This window comes from Grammomys surdaster, unplaced genomic scaffold (assembly GCF_004785775.1).
Source record: "Grammomys surdaster isolate TR1022 unplaced genomic scaffold, NIH_TR_1.0 233, whole genome shotgun sequence".
Classification (NCBI taxonomy): Eukaryota; Metazoa; Chordata; class Mammalia; order Rodentia; family Muridae; genus Grammomys; species Grammomys surdaster.
Genome location: NW_021604678.1, coordinates 18,577 through 36,978, shown reverse-complemented (window position 1 = coordinate 36,978; position 18,402 = coordinate 18,577). Strand labels below are relative to the sequence as shown.

Below are 18,402 nucleotides of genomic sequence, written 5' to 3'. Positions count from 1 at the left end.
CTTTCCATCCTCTGATTCCTATAGTCCTTCTGCCCCTCTCTACTGTAGAATAGCAGAGACCAATGGAGAACTCAAATTTAGGAGCTCTCTGTATAATGTCTGGCCGTGGGTCTCTATCCACTCCCATTTGGTGCTGGAGGAACAGCTTTGTCAAGGCACTGATCTGTGGTTATAGCAGAGTATCATTAGGAATCATTTTAATTTTTTAATGACAGTTAGTCATGTTTGGTTCTAACCCTAGCTCTCTGGGATATCCAGTCTCCAGTTCTTGACCATCCAGGTAGTGTCAGGTATGGGCTCCCTCTGGTGGGATGAGGCCTCAAGTTAAATCAGATATTGGTTGGCCACTCCCACAGGTTCTGTGCCACCATTGCCCCAGCACATCTTGTAGGCAGGACATATTATAGGTCAGAGGCTTTATGGCTGGTTTGGTGTGGTAGTTTGAATGAAAATGGGCCCATAAGCTCACAGGAAGTGGTGCTATTAGGAATTGTAACCTTGCTTGTGTATGTGTTGCTTTGTTGGAGGAATTGAGTTACTGGGAGCAGGCTTTGAGGTCTCAGATGCTCAAGCTAGACCCTGTGTGGCACACAGTCTCTTTTTGTTGCCTATAGATCAATATGTAGAACTCTCAACTCCTCCAGTGCCATGCCTGGATGCATGCAGCTGTACTTCCCATCACTAAACCTCTGGGCTGTAAGCCAGACCCAATTAAATATTTTCCTTTGTTAGAGTTGTTGTGGCTATGGTGTTTCTTCACAGCAATAGAAACCTTAACTAAGACCGTTAGTGTCTAGGTTTCTCTGAGTAGCCTGTAGACTACTTTCCTCAATCAAAGAGACAGAATGTAGGGGTGAAGCCTCCATGTAGACAACAATAATAATCTTAAATACTAATGGCCTAAATTCTCCAATAAAGCTATAGACTGCCTAAATGGATTCTGAAACTAAGTCCATCTATCTATTGTGTACAAGAAACATATCTAAGAGCTAAGACAGGTACTGCCTTAGAATGAAAGGGTGAAAAAAAATATTCCAGGACCAGAAAGAAAGCTTGTGTCACTCTACTGATACCTGACAAAATAGACTTGGAAGTAAAAAATATGTCAGAATTGATAAGAAGGGACATTTCATTCTCATCAAGGGAACAGTTAATAAGACATTACTATCCTAAACATACATGCACTAAATTCTGGGGCACCCAATTTCATAAAAAAAGTCTGCTGGATTTAAAGACCCATATTAGTATTAATCCTTTAAAAGTGGATGATTTTAGTACTCCAAGTCATCTGAATAGAGAAAAGTTTAGAATTGGCATCATACATAAAAAGGACTTAACATTTAATTGAAGAGAAATCCAGTAGAGTAGACGAAAATTATTGTCAGCTATTGTCAGTGGATTAATATACAGAATATAAAAAGAATGAAAAAATAATGTGTGAAAGCTAAGAAATACCTTTAAAAAAAAACTGTTAATCATTTCTAGCAATCAGAGAAATACAAAACAAGTAATAGATGGATCTAGAACGGTCCTATTGAATGAGGCCACTCAGACCCAGAAAGGCAAACATTGTATGTTCTCTGCCATCTGCAGCTCCTAGCTTCAAATCTTCAGATATGCGTACACAGCCTGGAGTAATTATAGAAGGCAGGAATGTGAAAGGAACCATGAGATAATACAGTAGAATAACAAGACAGAGATGATTTAGAGGGGGAAGATGGAAATAGAGACCTTAATTTGGGAGAGAAATTGAGATAATAGAGGAGGGACGGGTGAATAACAGTAAGAATGTCTAAAACTTTATAAGGAATTCTGGGGCGGTTAGCTCGCACGTGGGTACGGGCATGGATCCTGTTGGGCTGCTGTGGTTCCCACTGCTCTGGGGAGCAGCAGAAGCACCAGATTTTTGACTGAGTTCACTTCATATGGCGGCACTGGGCAGATGCTACAGGGCTCTGCCCGGGCACAGGGAGATCTCAGTCTGAGTTCTGTGGGGGCAGGGCTCTTGAGTGGACCCAGAGGCCGGTGGTCTTTGTTTTTGGTCTCCCAGACGTTGCTGGGGGATGCGGAAAAACAGAGACGTGAGAGCCCCAACAACACCCCATGGGAAAGAGACTCTTTGTTACGGCACTCTCTTGGCTGGTTCAAGGCTGGCTTGGTTTGAGTTGGCAGGGCTCTGTGGCGGGAATGCAGAGAGGTCTTCTGGTGGGAGATTAGGTAGCTGCAGCTTGGCTCATTAGTTAGAGGCCTTCTCCACACTTCCCCACGGTGGAGCCCCAAAGACACGAAGTCCATTGTTTTACAAGCTTTATTGTCATGGCAGATGGTAGATGAATCTGGCTGCATCCAGGAGGTGGGTCTGGGAAGGAATACTTAATTGGCTATGCCCTCTGACCTTCAGGTATCTCATTAATATGGAAGTCTCTTGAGGCTGAGGGCTGTAGTCACATCCACTACCTGTGCAGGCTGACAAACCTCCCTTTGGGAGAGGCTGTAGGAGCATTGCCCTATGTGAATGAAAGGCACAATGGAGGTCTTTGTCGAGTGTCAGGAGCCTGGGGTCTAGGAGTGAAGCCAAACACCTGCCGTTGTCCCATTAGGGTCCGGGGTTTGAGGTCTGTGCTTGACCAGAAACCAAGCTTTTCCTTTCACAGTCCTACAAGGAATCATTATTATTTAGTCACCTTGAATTTCATATACTAAAAGCAAGTCTGGATATATATACACATACCACATATAGTTGAATGAATTTTTTTCCCATTTGTGCTGACAGTGCTTCCCCAAGGAACCACACACCATCTAACAAAATTTCCTACACCAGGCATTTGAAGCCCCCTTTTGAGCTGTTGGTCAGGGTTGTCTAAGAGAAACACAAAATATTATAGACTGTTGCTATTGCCTTTGGTTGCCTCCTTGGTTGAAGGTTAAGTCCCCATTGTGGAAGACATTATGCACTTTGGACATAGGACTCATTGGATTTGAGCTGAGTTTGAAATGAAGGCATCCTCTCTGAGGACTGGCTTTCTTGGAGGCAGAAGTTGCCATGCAGCCTTCCAAGGAAGAGAAGCAGCCAGTAGACCTACCCAGCTATGACACAATGACCTGATGCTACATAATCCCTAAGGGTAGGGTAGGTCAAGTATACCTTGATGGCAACCAACAGCTCTCAGCTGGAGGTAAAACCTGTTCACAAGGGAAATTGTATCTGGTATTGCAAACCTAGCCAACAACCTCAGACTAGTAAAGTCATGGGTCTTGGAGGAGAACCTAAAACACTTTTTCAAACCTACCATAGTGGCATCTCATCTATAATGGAGTCATTAAAGTGTGGTCTGAGCTGATGAACTGAAGTTTAATGAGGAATGAGATTCTGAAATGTTATAATACGTCCCCTCATAATACCAATCAAGACAAAAAGAAAACTCATACCTTCATGGCCAAATTAAACAGATATAACTAGGTAATCAATTTTAATATTACCTAGTGTAATAGGGTTCTCTAGAGTCACAGAACTTATAAGTAGTTTCTATATAGTAAGGGAGTTTGTTGTTGACTTATAGTCTGTAGTCCAACTCCCCAACAATGGTCAGCAGCAGATGTGAATGGAAGTCCAAGGATCTAGCAGTTGCTCAGTCCCACAAGGCACACAGGCAGAGTAAATCTTCCTTCTTCCAATGTCCTTATGTAGGTCTCTGGCAGAAGATGTGGCCCAGATTAAAGATGGGTACCACCACGCCTGGATGTGGGACTTGCTATGTCCCAGATGACCTTGAACTCAGAGATCTCCTTGCCTTAGTCTCCTGGGACTCATAGCCACTATACCTCAAGACCTCCATGCCAAGATCCAGGTCAGAAATTTGTATTCTCCACCCTCAAGATCTGGATCACAGGTGAGCCCTTCCAATTCTGGATTGTAGTTCATTCCAGATACAGTCAAGTTGACAATCAGGAATAGCCACTACACCTAGTTTGTAATAGGTAGAGAAAATACCAGGTTTCCTGATACTGAAGAGACATGATGAGGTAGCTAGACAAATATACAAGGTACAACCATGACTGTAGGACCTCAAAGGGCTAATATGCCCTGGCTGAGACTTTCCGTGTGCTGCTGTCTACTAAGTAACATTCTGCTGCTCCTCTAAGACCAAAAACATCCTAAGGCATGGCACCCCAGGAAGGGAATTTACACTTGACATCCAACAAACCATACTGTTGAAGAATGATGCCCCAGGAAGGGAATTTACACTTGACATCCTATTGCTCCCCAGTTGAGTTCCTGTTTTTTCCTCAATTTGTGTTTTTCTTTCCCTGGCTTGGTGTATATATTGAACCTGCCCAGTAAAGGCATTGGCATTCTATCATAATGGATGGCCCAAGTCTGAGTCTTTCTTTAATCCCCCAGGCCTACTCCCCAGCTCAGTACCATGGGAAGCACCAGAGCTGTCAAGTGGAGGTCCCACCGAGATCGGGAAAGAGAGGAGAACCTGACGGGATTGTTCCCGGAAGAAGCAGGCCGGCCAGCTCAGTGAGTGGGACGTACTGGAGAAGCTGTGTGGGATAAAATTGAAAGTAGTAAGTAGCACTAAGAGAGTTTGATCATTTTGATTGCTCCATGGGAACTTGGAGTTCCTCCCTACAAGTAGTGGCACAGGATGATACAGCTAAGAAGTCCTTATATGAGGTGGAGAATAGCTCCAGTTCTGAGGATGAGGGAGAAATTTTAGAAAAGGAAAAATTGAAGAAATGCAAGGTCAAAAAATTGGAAGGAGAACCTGGAAAAGGGGAAGCAAGAGCGGACGAGTGACTCAGTCCCCTGGTGGTGGTGGTGGCAGCCAGAATGGCATGATGGCAGGCTGGGGGCATTTCTGCTGCAGCAGCAGCAGTGGTGGCAGGCAGCTGCCGGATCTGTGGAGGCTGTGGTCCGCACCAACCATGCCGAATAAAAACAAGAAAGAGAAAGAACCACGGAAACTAGTGAAAAGTGGAAAAGATTCAAAAGAAGGATAATATACAGCAGAAGTAGAGATAGGCAGCAGGAAAAACAGCCTCGGAGCTTTCCAGTCTTTGACACCTACTAAAATAAAAGTACCAGTCCCTCAGCCAATCGTAGTACCTGTGAAGAAAGACAAATGGTAGAACTCTTCACAGTTTAATGCCAGTAATAATAGAGAACTGCAAAAAATTCCCATCTTTACAACATGTTCCTCCTGCGGGTCAAGAGAAGCTTTTCGTCCAGAAGCTCCGTCAGTGTTGTGTCCTCTTTGACTTTGCTTCTGACCCACTGAGTGACCTGAAGCAGAAAGAGGTAAACCGAGCTGCACTAAGCGAATTGGTGGAACATATCACCCACAACCGGAGTGCGATCAGAGAGTCCATTTACCCTGAAGCCGTCCACATGTTTGCAGTTAATATGTTTCGAACCTTGCCTCCTCCAATCTTATGGGAGCAGAACTCGACCCAGGAGAAGATGAATCAATGTTAGAAGCAGCCTGGCCTCATCTGCAGCTTTTTTATGAATTTTTCTTAAGGTTTTTAGAGTCTCCAGATTTCCAGCCCAATATAGCAAAGAAATATATTGATCAGAAGTTTCTATTGCAGCTTCTAGAACTCTTTGACACTGAGGATCCTTGGGAGAGAGATTTTCTAAAAATGACCCTGCACAGAATCTATGTGAAATTCTTAGGCCTGTGCACTTACATCAGGAAACAGATCAATAATATCTTTTATAGGTTTATCTATGAGACAGAGCACCACAATGGCATAGCAGAATTACTGGAGATCCTGGGAAATATAATTAATGGATTTGCCTTAGCACTAAAGGAAGAGCACAAGATTTTCCTGTGGAAGGTGTTGCTGCTCTTATACAAAGTGAGGTCCCTGAGTGTCTACCATCCCAAGCTGGTATACTTTGTCATGCAGTTTTTAGAGAAGAACGGTGCCCTCACTGAATCAGTGGTAATGGCACTTCTCAAATATGGCGAAAGACTCACAGTCCAAAAGAACTAATGTTCTTAAATGAATTAGAAGAAATTTTAGATGTAATTGAACCATCAGAATTTGTGAATATCATGGAGCCTCTTTTCCGAAAGTTAGCCAAATGTGTTTCCAGCCCTCACTTCCAGGTGGCAGAGCGGACATTCTATTACTGGAATAATGAGTACATCATGAGTTTAATCAGTCACAATGCAGCAAAAATTCTGTCCATCATGTTTCCTTATACCACTACTCAGAGACCCACTGGAACAAGACAATACACAGCTTGATATACAATGCTCAGAAACTCTTCATGGAGATGAAGCAGAAACTCTTCAATGACTACACCCAGCAGTTCAAAGCAGAGAAACTCAAAGAGAAGGTAAAAATGAAAGAGCAAGAGGAAGCATGGGCTAAAATAGAAAATCTAGCCAAAGCCAATTCCCAGGTACTAAAAGAGAGTAACTCGGGAGTGTTGAGGCTTTGTGTGACACCTCCTAGGAAGGAGATGAAAAGTTAGACCTTGAAAATGAGAGGGGGGGTTTAGGAAAGCAGTTGTCCTCTCTCAGACCTGTTAGCAAAAAAGAAAGAAAAGACTGTTTCAGAGCCCTCCTAGGGTATGTCATGCTTTCTCTCTGGCTCCTACTGGGGAAATCCTTAGTTCTGCTTTTCCTGTCTATTGTCTGTCCTTGGCGTTCCAATCTGTTAATTATCTGTTTTTGTTTCATTGTTTTATGTTAAAAAAATGTGTATTGGGTATGATTAAAAATTCAACTTTGATAATAGAAATTTGGTTTAACTAGTAACTAGTAGAAATAGCAGTAGTAGATTAGAGTAATCATAGATGTAGAGGTTCGTTAGGTGTCATTTGTCCTCTCCTTTCCTTTTCTCCTGCTTAGAATTTTTCATTTGTTAGAATTTTTTCCTTTTCTCCCCTTAGGACCTTTCCACTTTTCTCGTTAGATAGCTTTAATAGGAAACTTTTTACACTTAGTAATAAACTATATAATAACTTCTCTTAAGTGTTTTTTCTTCCTGTGACCTCAGACTAGCAGAAGTAAGTTAGAGCCCAACAGCTTCTTGCTGAAGGCTGCATTGCCTAATCCTCTCCTGTTAGGCTACAGGTGTTAATCACCTAAGCCCGCACTCACACTATTTTACCCTCAGAAGAAAGTCTAGGACTTTATAGAACTCATCTCGGCATTTCAGTACAGGTTTAGGGAGGCAGAAAGCCCTGAGACCCTCAGACTTGAAAGCCATCACCAGAGTCCTACTCTGTGCCCCTGCCACTACCCTCTCTGGGCCAGGAGGCTCCCGGCACCCATTCTTTTGATGAGCCCTGAAGACATTACACTAATGGAGTCAAGTTAGCAGAACAAACAAGAACCTAATCAAACCAACAACAATCCACAGATAATTTATGACTGCAATTCAGGGTCCTACTTTAGTCATATTCAAAGACAGATAATTTGTATGGGGGTGGTCTCCTCCCAGAGCTATATGACTCCATGTAGGCAGGTGAAAATTACCTTATGTTTAGAATGTAGTGATAGTCTCATGAAGCTGCTCCACACACAAAAACCATTTAAAATGTGAGCAGAGTGGTGTGTATAGTTTCATTCTATCCTCACATAAACATGTGAAAAAGTCAGCTCTTCTGCTAAAACTTGTGCTTAGTTTTCAATGTACATCACACTTGACCATGTTTACTCTGTTTTGTCAAGAATTCCAGTTTTTAATGGATTTATATATGCTTCAACAAAGTGACAGCATTTTCTCATTTGATTTCTTTGTCTTGACTTCAGTACAAACATTTTTTAGGAGACAGAAAGGGATACCTACAACTACTGCAGTATGACTTTGATAGTTGTCTTCCAAAATATATAAATAACAAGGAAAATGAAAAATTTCCATTAGGAATTAATGAGTATTTTCTACAATATTCATTATTTTAAGATATGTGGTTTTCCAAGCAATCTTTGCAATGAGATAAACACTATATTTTGGGCAGAGGCCATAAAAATGTAAAATACTCATTTTAATAGACTAGTATATTTAACTGAAAATTGAAAGCCTTGAAGTATGAGGCCCTAACATTGCAGATCCTGAAAAGCAAAGATTTCTCCCTGTACCACTGTAATAATGACCAATGAAGATCCAATAATAAAATTAAAATCCACTAATAATACAATTCCTAACCATGAATTTGTGTGCTGACAAGGGGTGAGCTTGTCCTCACCTCTGTAACCTCTGGGACATCTGAGCCTGTGCAACAGAGAGTGTTACTGTTGCCAGCATGTATTCACACAGCTATCTTTGCAGTACCCAGTGCTCCCATTGTTTATAATCTCTGTCAGTGCTGTTCCATCACCTCAGCAGCACAGCCTGTGCTCAACAAGTCTCACCCAACTCCTCCAGACACACAGTTCCCCATTTACTCTGTGCAGACCACTCACAAGGAGGCTACACATCTATTGGTCTTAGATTTAAATGGCTTTAAAACTGGCTTCATTTAGCCTATGAGTAAGGTGACATGATGCTATGACCCATTTGAGTTACTTATTCTATTATTTATCTGGTTACTTTTTAAAAATTGGTAACTTAAATTAAAAACCTAAATTCTGGGGCTTAGAGATATGGCTCAGCAGATAAGAACATCTGCTGCTCTTGCAGAGGACTGAGGTTCAGTTCCCAGAAGCCAAAAGACCTCTCACAAGCACATGAAACTCAAGTTCCAGAGGATCTGATGCCTTCTTCTAACCTCCATTGACATGCAAACGATGCACAGTTATACATGCAGACAAAATCCTCATACATAAAAATGAATAAATACAAATTTAAAAATTTAGTTCTCAATTCCTATCATATGTACACACTCTCACACATACACACACACACACACACACACACACACTTACAAATATTGATATGCAGAGGGGGGGAGAGAGGGAGGGAGGGAGGGAGGGAGGGAGGGAGGGAGGGAGGAAGGAAGGAAAGGAGGAGGGAGGGAGGGATAGACTTAGGAAGCCAGAAAGTGCATTGCTTTTGATAATGTATATTCCATGATGGGTAAGGAAGGCATTCTTGTCAGAATGACCTAAGACAGGCTCAGTCTTGTTAATGAAATAAAAGAGGGGGAGAGGCAGAGAGCCCTTGGGGCTGCTTGGGAAGAATCTGACATGAGCCAAGGACAAAGAAATGGGTTGCTTGGCAGGAATATGACATCGGCCAAGGACAAAGAAGTAGACTTCAGGTAGGAATCTGACATTAGGCTAGAACAAAGAAGTAATCTCAGGTAGGAATCATAATCTTAGGCAAGAACCAAGAAGTAATCTCTGGTAGGAATATAAATTTTAGACTAGAACAAGGAATTAGGCTTCAGACATGAAAATGAACTTGGGCTAGGACAGGGAAGTAGGCTCAGATACTTTGATCATCCTGATTAGCCCTTAGAAACAGTGATCATGAGAGAGTTCATGTAATTGGGTTTAATGTCTTGCTTTTTCTTTGACTATTCGTGTTTATTGTCTTGCTTGTTCCTTGACGGTTTGCATCTATTGTATTGCTAGACCCTCAACATAGAACTGACCTTAATACATGAATGTAATTAAAATGGTATAAAAGCATAAAGGAGGAAGGAGGATAGAATAGGGGGTTTTAGGAAGAGAAAATGGGGAAAGGGGATGACATCTGTATAGTAAATAAATGAAATGGTAGACACTGGTGAGCACTTTCCTGTGGTGGACAGTGAGGAGGATGTCCCTGTGGTAGACAGTGGGGAGCATGTCCCTGTGGTGGACAACGGGGAGCACATTCCTGTGGTAGACAGTGGGGGGAATGTCCCTGTGGTGGACAGTGGGGAGGATATCCCTGTGGTGGAAGTGGGGAGCAAATCCCTGTGTTGGACAGTGAGGAGGATGTCCCTGTGGTGGTCAGTGGAGAGCAAATCTTTGTGGTGGACAGTGGGGAGGATGTCACCATGGTAGAGAGTGGGGAGAACATTCCTGTGATGGACAGTGTGGAGGATGTCCCTGTTCAGGACAGTGGGGAGAATGTTCCTGTGGTGGACAGTGGGAAGCACAACCCTGTGTTAGACAGTAAGGAGGATGTCCCTGTGTTGGACACTGGTGAGCACATTCCTGTGGTGGACAGTGAGCAGCACATCCCTGTGGTGGGCAGTGAGGAAAATATCTTTGTGGCAGAGAGTGGGGCAGATGTCCCTCTGGTGGACTCTGGTGAGCACATCCTTGTTCTGGACAGCAGGGAGGATGTACTTGTGGGAACAGTGTGGAGCACATTCCTGTGATGGATAGTGAGGAGGCTGTCCCTGTGGTGGACAATGAGGAGCAAATCCATGTGATGGACAGTCCGGAGGTTGTCCATATGGTGGATAGTGGAGAGGATTTCCCTGTGGTGGACAGTGGAGAGCAAATCGCTGTGGTGGACAGTGAGGGGGTTGTTCCTGTGGTGGACAGTGGGGAACACATTCCTATGGTGGACAGTGAGGAGGATGTCCCTGTGGTGGATAGTGGGGAGAATATCCCTGTGGTGGAAAGTTGTGAGGATGACCCTGTGGTTGACAGTGGAAAGGAAGTCACTGTTTTAGACAGTTGGGCTGATGTCCCTGTGGTAGACAGTGAGGAGGATGTCCCTTTAGTGGACATTGGGGAGCAAATCCCTGTGATGGATAGTGTGGAGGATTTCCCTGTATTGGACATTGGAAAGAATATCCATGTGGTGGACAATTGGGAGGATGTCCCTGTGGTAGACAGTGAGGAAGATGTCTCTGTGGTGGACAGTGGGGAGCACACAATTGTTGTGGACAGTGAAGAGAAGGTTCCTGTGGTGGACAGTGAGGAGGATATCCCTGTAGTGGACAGTGGGGAGCACATATTTGTTGGGCAGTGGGGAGGATGTCCCTGTGGTGCACAGTGGGGAGCATATCCCAGTGGTGGATAGCGTTTAGGTTGTCCCTGTGGTGGACAGTGACAAGCACATTCCTCTGGTGGACAATGAGGAGGATTTCACTGTGGTGGACTCTGTTGAGCACATTCCTGTGCTGGACAGTGAGGAGAATGTCCCTGTGGTCCATAGTGGGGAGCACATTTCTGTGGTGGACAGTGGGTAGGATGTCCCTGTGGTGGGCAGTGAGGAAGAGGTCCCTGTGGCGGTCGATGGGGAGCACATTCCTGTGGTGGACAGTGAGGAGGATTCCCTTATTGTGTACACTGGTGAGCACATTCTGGGGTGGATAGTGAGGAGGCTGTCCCTGTGGTGCACAGTGGGGAACACTCCTGTTGTGGACATTGAGGAGGATGCCCCTGTGGTGGACAGTGGGGAGCAAATCTCACTGGTGGATGGTGGGGAGGATGTCCATGTGGTTGACAGTGAGGAGGATGTCCCTGTGGTGAACAGTGGGGAGGATATCCCTGTGGTGGAGATTGCTGAGCACATTCTTGTGGTTGACAGTGAGGAGGATGTCCCTGTGGTGGACAGTGAGTAGCAAATCCATGTATTGGACAGAGGGGAGGATGTCCCTGTGGCGGACACTGGGGAGGATGTCCGTGTGGTAGACACTGGTGAGAAAATTCCAGTGGTGGACAGTGAAGAGTATGTCCCTGTGGTGGACAGTTGGGAGGTTGAAACTGTTGGACAATGAAGAGCACATACCTGTGGTGGACAGTGGGAAGGATGTCACTGTGGTTTACAGTGGATTCACGTTGCTATGGTGGACAGTGAGGAGGATGACCTTGTGGTTGACTGTGTGAAGAAAGTCCCTGTTGTGGAGAGTGGGGAGGATGTTTCTGTGGAGGACAGTGGGGAGGATGTCTCTGTGGTGGACATTGGGGAGCACATCCTTGTGGTGGATAGTGAGGAGGATATCCTTGTGGTAGACAGTGAGGAAGAGGTTCCTGTGTTGGAGAGTGGGGAGAATGTACCTGAGGTGGACACTGGTGAGAACATTCCTGTGGTGGACAGTAGGAAGAATATTCCTGTGGTGGACAATTGGGAGGATGTCCCTGTTATGGACAGTGAGGAGGATGTCCCTGTGGTGGACTGTGGGGATCAAATACCTGTGATGGATAGTGGGGAGGATGTTCTTGTGGTGAACACTGGTGAGGACATCCTTGTGGTGGACAGCAGGGAGGATGTCCTAGTGGTGGATAACAGGGAGGATGTCCCTGTGGTTGATAGTGTGTGCACATCCCTGTGGTGGACATTGAGGAGGATGTCCCTGTGGTGGACACTGGTGAGCATGTTCCTGAGGTGGAAGGTGGGGAGGTTGCCCCTGTTGTGGACAATGGGGATCAAATCCCAGTGGTGGACAATGGGGAATATGTCCCTGTGGTGGACACTGGTGAGCACATTCCTCAGGTCGAAGGTGAGGAGGATGTTCCTGTGGTGGACAGTGAGGAGGATGTCCCTGTGGTGGATATTGGTGAGCACTTTCCTGTGTTTGACATTGAGGAGGATGTTCCTGTGGAGGACAGTGGGGAAGAAATCCCTGTGGTGGACAGTGGGGAGGATATCCATGTGATGTACAGAGAGGAGTTTTCCCTGTGGTGGACAGTGGGGAGAATGTCTTATGGTGGACAGTGAGGAGGAAGTCACTGTGGTCAATAGTGGAGAGGATGTCACTATGGTAGACAGTGGGGGAGACATCCCTGTGGAGGACAGTGGGGACGATGACCCTCTGGTGTACAGTGGGGACAATGTCCCTGTGTTAGACAGTGGGGAATATGTTCCTCTGATGGACACTGGGTAGGATATCCCTTTGGTGGACAATGGGAAACACATCTCTGTGGTGGACAGTGGCGAGGATGTCCCTCTGATGGAGTGTGAGGAGGATGTCCCTGTGAGGGAGAGCGAGGAGTATGTCCCTGTTGTGGACAGTTGGGAGCCCATCCCTGTTGCGTACAGTGAAGAGGATATCCCTGTGTTTGAGAGTGAGGAGAATGTCCCTGTAGTTTACAGTGTTGAGGACATCCCTGTGGTGTACAGTGAGGAGGATGTCCCTGTGGTGGACCGTGATGAAGATGTCCCTGAGGTGAAAGGGGGGGGTGGAAGTACCTGTGGTGTACACTGAAGATGCCATTCCTCCAATGCACAGTGAGGAGGACATACCTGTGATGAAGAGAGGGGAGGACATCACACTGGTGGACAGTGGGGAGGATGTCCTTTTGGTGGACAGTGGGGAGGATGTCCCATTTTGGACAGAGGGGAGGATGTCACTGAGGTGGACAGTGGGAATTATGTCATTGTGGTGGACATTGAGGAGGATGTCCCTGTGGGGTACAGTGGAGAGGAAGTCCCTGTGTTGGACAGTTAGGAGAATTTCCCTGTTGAGGACATAGGTGATGATGTCACTGTGGTTGACTGTGGGGATGATGTCACTGTTTTGGACAGTGGAGAGGATGTCCCTCTGGTGCACAGTGGTGAGTATATTCTTTTCATAGACAGTGGGGAGTATTTCCCTTCGGTGGACAGTGGGGAGGATGTCCCTGTGGTGGACAGTTAGGAGGATGTCCATTTGTTGGAGAGTGGGAAGGTTGTCCCTTTCATGAAAGTTAGGACGATGTCTCTGTGGTTGATAGTGAGGAGGATGTCCCTGTGGTAGACAGTGGGGAGGAGCTCCCTGTGGTGGACAGTGAGGAGGATGGAACTGTGATGGACAGTGAGGAGGAAGACCCTGTACTGGAATGTGGCAAGTGTGTCCCTTTGGTGGACAGTGGGGATGATGTCCCTGTGTTGAACAGTGAAGAGTATGTCCCTATTATGCACAGTAATGAGAATGCCCCTGTGGTGGACAATGTTGAGAAAATACCTGTGGTGGACAGTGGAGAGGATGTCCCTGTGGTCAAGAGTGGGGAGAATGTCCTTGTAGAGGACAGTGGGTAGTTATCCCTATGGTGGACAGTGAGGAGTATGTCCCTGTGGTGGACAGTGAGGAGGATGTCCCTGTGGTGACAGTGAGGAGGATGCCCCTGTGGTGGACAGAGAGGAGGATGTGCCTGTGGTGGACAGTGGGGAGGATGTCCCTGTGCTGGACTGTGGGGAGGATATCTCTGTGGTGGACAGTGGGGAGTATGTCCCTTTGGTGTAGTTTGAGTAGGATGTCCCTGTGGTGGAGAGTGAGGAGGGTGTCCATGTTGTAGGTAGTGGGGAGCACATCCCTCTTGTGGACAATGAGAAGGATGTCTGTGTTGGACAGTGAGGAGGATGTCCCTGTTTAGGACAAGTGCGAAGCATTTTCCTGAGTTGGAAAGAGAAGAGGATGTCCCTTTGGTGGACAGTGAGGAGGACATCCCTTTGGTGGACAGTGGGGAGGATGTCCCTTAGGTGGACAGTGGGGAGGATATTTCTGTGGTGGGTATTGGTGTGGATTTCCCTGTGGTGGACAGTTAGGAGGAAGTACCTGTTTTGGACCATGGAGACGATGTCCCTCTGGTGGACAGTGAAGAGGATGTCCATGTTTTGGACAGTGAGGAACAAATTCGTGTGGTGGACAGTGGAGATGATGTCCTGTGTTGGACAGTCAGGAAAATGTTCCTTTGATGGACAGTGGGGAAGACATTCCTGTGGTGGACAGTTGGGAGGAAGTCATTGTGGAGGACAGTGGATCGTATGTCCCTGTGGTAGTCAGTGAGGAGGACTGTCCCTTTGGTGGATAGGGGGTGAATGTCCCTGTCATGGAGAGTGGGGAGGTTGTCCCTGTGGTTGACAGTAGGGAGGATATTTCTGTGGTGTGTATTGGTGAGGATTTCCCTGTGGTGGAGAGTTAGGAGGATGTACCTGTTTTGGACAATGGAGAGGATGACCTGTGGTGGACAGTGAGGAGGGTGTCCTGGTGGAGGACAATGGGGTTGATTCCCTGTGTTGGAGAGTATTGAGGCTGTTTCTCTGGTAGACAGTGAAGAGGGTGTCCCTGTTTTGGACAGTGAGGACCACATCTCAGTGATGAACTCTTTGGAGGCTCTCCATGTGGTGAACAGTGAGAAGGATGTCCTTTTGGTGGACAGTGTGTAGGATGTCCCTGTTGTGGACAGTGGGGAGAAGGTACCTGTGGTAGACATTGGGAGGACGTCCCTCTGGTGGACATTGAAGATTCCACTCCACTGATGCACAGTGAGGAGGACATCATTGTGGTGGACAGTGGGGAGGATGTCCCTGCAATGGACAGTGGTGACGATGTCCCTGTTTTGGAAAGAGGGGATGATGTCACTGAGGTGGACAGTGGGGAGGATGTTGCTCTTTTGGACAGTGGGGAGGCTATCCCTCTTGTGGACAGTGGTGAGTATGTTCCTTACATAGACAGTGAGGAGTACTTCCCTGTTGTGGAACATGGGGAGGATGTCCCTGTGGTGGACAGTTGAGAGGATGTCCATTTGTTGGAGTGTGGGAAGGATGTGACTTTTTGTGGACAGTGTGGACGATGTCCCTGTGGTGGACAGTGGGGAGTATGTCCCTGTTCTGGAAGGTAAAGAGGATGCCAATGTTGTGAACAATGTTGAGAACATACCTGTGGTGGACAGTAAGGAGGATGTTCCTGTGGTGAAGAGTGGGAAGTATATCCTTCTAGTGGACAGTGGGGAGTTGTCCCTGTGGAGGACAGTGAGGAGGATGTCCTTGTGTTGGACAGTGAGAAAGATGTCCCTGTGGGGACAGTGAGTAGGATGTCCCTGTGGTAAACAGACAGGAGTATGTGCCTGTGGTGGACAATGAGGAGTATGACCCTGTGGTGGAAAGTGGGGAGAATGTCCCTGTAGTGGACAGTGGGGAGGACATCCCTGTGGTGGATAGTGGTGTGAATGTCCCTGTCATGGACAGTGGGGAGGTTGTCCCTGTGGTGGACGGTTGGGGGGATGTTCATGTGGTAGTCAGAGAAGAGTTTTCCCTGTGTTGTACAGAGGGGAGAGTGTCCCTGTGGTTGACAGTGAGGAGGAAGTCCCTATGGTGGACAGTGGGGAGGAGGTCACTGTGGTAGACAGTGGGGGAGAGATCACTGTGGTAGACAGTGGGGGAGAGATCACTGTGGTGGACAGTGGGGACAATGCCCCTATGGTGGTCAGTTGGGAGGATATCTTTGTTTTGGACAGTGAGGAGCATTTCCCTGTGGTGGACAGTGAAGAGGATGCCCCTCTGATAAACAGTGAGGAGGATGTCCCTGTGGTGTGGGGCAATGAGCTATGAGAAAAGGCCGGATGCCTGGTAGAAGAGCGTTCGAACCCCAGCACCCTGGTTTGGATAAAACCACTGGGACAGAAGGCGATTCGAGCTCTTCCTAGGCCTCTGGCTCTCTCAGCTTCAGCCCTCCACAATCCCTCCCACAGAGAGGTCCATGGTCATTGATCACGTAGGAGTAGCACCATCATGCAGATGAGGCATTCCCAAGCTCTCAGACCAAGCCAATAGGAGTTACCTGCTGCCAGACCTTAACCCACCCCGAAACTGTATATATAGGCCAAACTCAGAAGTAAAGGTGTGCGAGATTCTTCCTGTTGTCTGAGAGCTTCTATTGTGGTCCCTCCCCTCTTCGCCGGCCAGCCAGTGCCTCACCGGAGCACTTCAAAGAGCTGTAACACTTTTCAAAGAGCTGTAACACCCTTCCCCCTCCTCCACCGCTGAGGCACTGAGACACGGTTGGTGGCAGGGGCAAAAGTGGACTCTCCCTGTCCACTTTCCATCCCTCCCGGACAGCCCATGGACAGAGGAAGTCAGGCAGCTGCCGCTCAGTGGGGAGGGTGTCACTGTGGTGAAGAGTGGGGAGAATGTCCTTGTAGTGGACAGTGGGTAGTTATCCCTATGGTTGACAGTGAGGAGTATGTCCCTGTGTTAGACAGTGGGGAGGATGTCCCTGTGCTGGACTGTGGGGAGGATAACCCTGTGGTGGACTTTGGGGAGCACATCCCTGTGGTGGACAGTGGGGAGTATGTCCCTTTGGTGTAGTTTGAGTAGAATGTCCCTGTGGAGGACAGTGAGGATGATGTTTCTGTGGTGGACATTGGGGAGCACATTCTCTTGTTGACAATGAGAAGGATGTATCTTTGGTGGACAGTGAGGAGGATGTTCCTGTTTAGGACAGTGCAGAGCACTTCCCTGAGTTGGAAAGAGAAGTGGATGTCCCTGTGGTGGACAGTGAGGAGGATGTTCCTGTGGTGGACACAGGGGAGGATATCCCTTTGGTGGACAGTGGGATGCATATCCCTGTGGTGGACAGTTTTAAGCATGTCCCTCTGGTGGAGTGTGAGGAGGATGTCCCTGTGGCGGAGAGCGAGGAGTATGTCCTTGTTGTGGACAGTTGGGAGCACATTTCTGTCTTGTACATTGAGGAAGATGTCCCTGTGGTGGACAATGAAGAGGATGTCCCTGTTCTGGACAGTGAGGAATACGTCTGGTGGTAGACATTGGAAAGTATGCCACTGTGGTGGATATTGGGGAAAATGTCCCAGTGGTGGACAGTGGCAAGGATATTCCTGTGGTGGACAGTGGGGAGGATGTCCCTGTGGTGGACTTTCAGGAACACATACCTCTTGTGGACATTGAGGAGGATGTCCCTGTTGTGGACATGGGGAGCACATCCCTGTCGTGGAGAGTGGGGAACACTACTCAGTTTTGGACAGTAGGGAGGATGTCATTGTGGTGGACCCTGTGGAAAATGTTCCTGTGGTCGAAAATGGGGAATACTTCCCTGTGGTGGACAGTGAGGAGTATGTCCCTGTGGTGGACAGTGGGGAGGATGTCCCTGTGATGGACTGTGGGGAGGATGTCCCTCTGGTGGACAGTAGGGAGGAAGTCACTGTGGAGGTCAGAAGGTTGGAAGTTCCAGAGGTGGACAGTGAGGACGATGTCACTTTGGTGGACAGTGGGGTGAATGTCCATGTGGTGGACAGTGGGGAGGATGTCCATGTGGTGGATATGAGGAGTATTTCCTGTGGTGGACAGTGGGGAGGTCATCACTATTCTAGACAGTGGGGGAGACATCCCTGTGGAGGACAGTGGGGATGATGTCCCTGTTGTGTACAGTGGGGAGGAGGTCCCAGTGGTGGACATCGGGGAGAATATTCATGCGGTGAGCAGTGGGGAGGATGTCCCTGTTTAGGACAGTGAGGAGAATTTCCCTGAGGTGGACAGTGAAGACTATATCCCTGTGGTGGACAATGAGGAGGATGTCCCTGTGGTGGACAGTTAGGAAGATGTACCTGTTTTGGACAGTGTAGACTATGTCACTTTGGTGTACAGTGAGGAGGATGTCCCTGTGATGGACAATGGGGATGATGTCCTTCTGGTGGACTGTAGTCAGGCTGTCCCTCTGGTGGACAGTGAAGAGGAAATCCGTGCTTTGGACATGGAGGAGCAAATTCGTGTGGTGGACAGTGGGGACAATGTCCCTGTGTTGGACAGTAGGGAGGATATCTCTGTTTTGGACAG

General features: G+C 47.2%; 1 pseudogene; it reads left to right on the top strand.

The window, feature by feature from the left end:
• Positions 1 to 4,932: 4,932 nt before the first annotated feature.
• On the top strand, positions 4,933 to 6,452 carry LOC114626338 (annotated as a pseudogene).
• Positions 6,453 to 18,402: the final 11,950 nt, after the last annotated feature.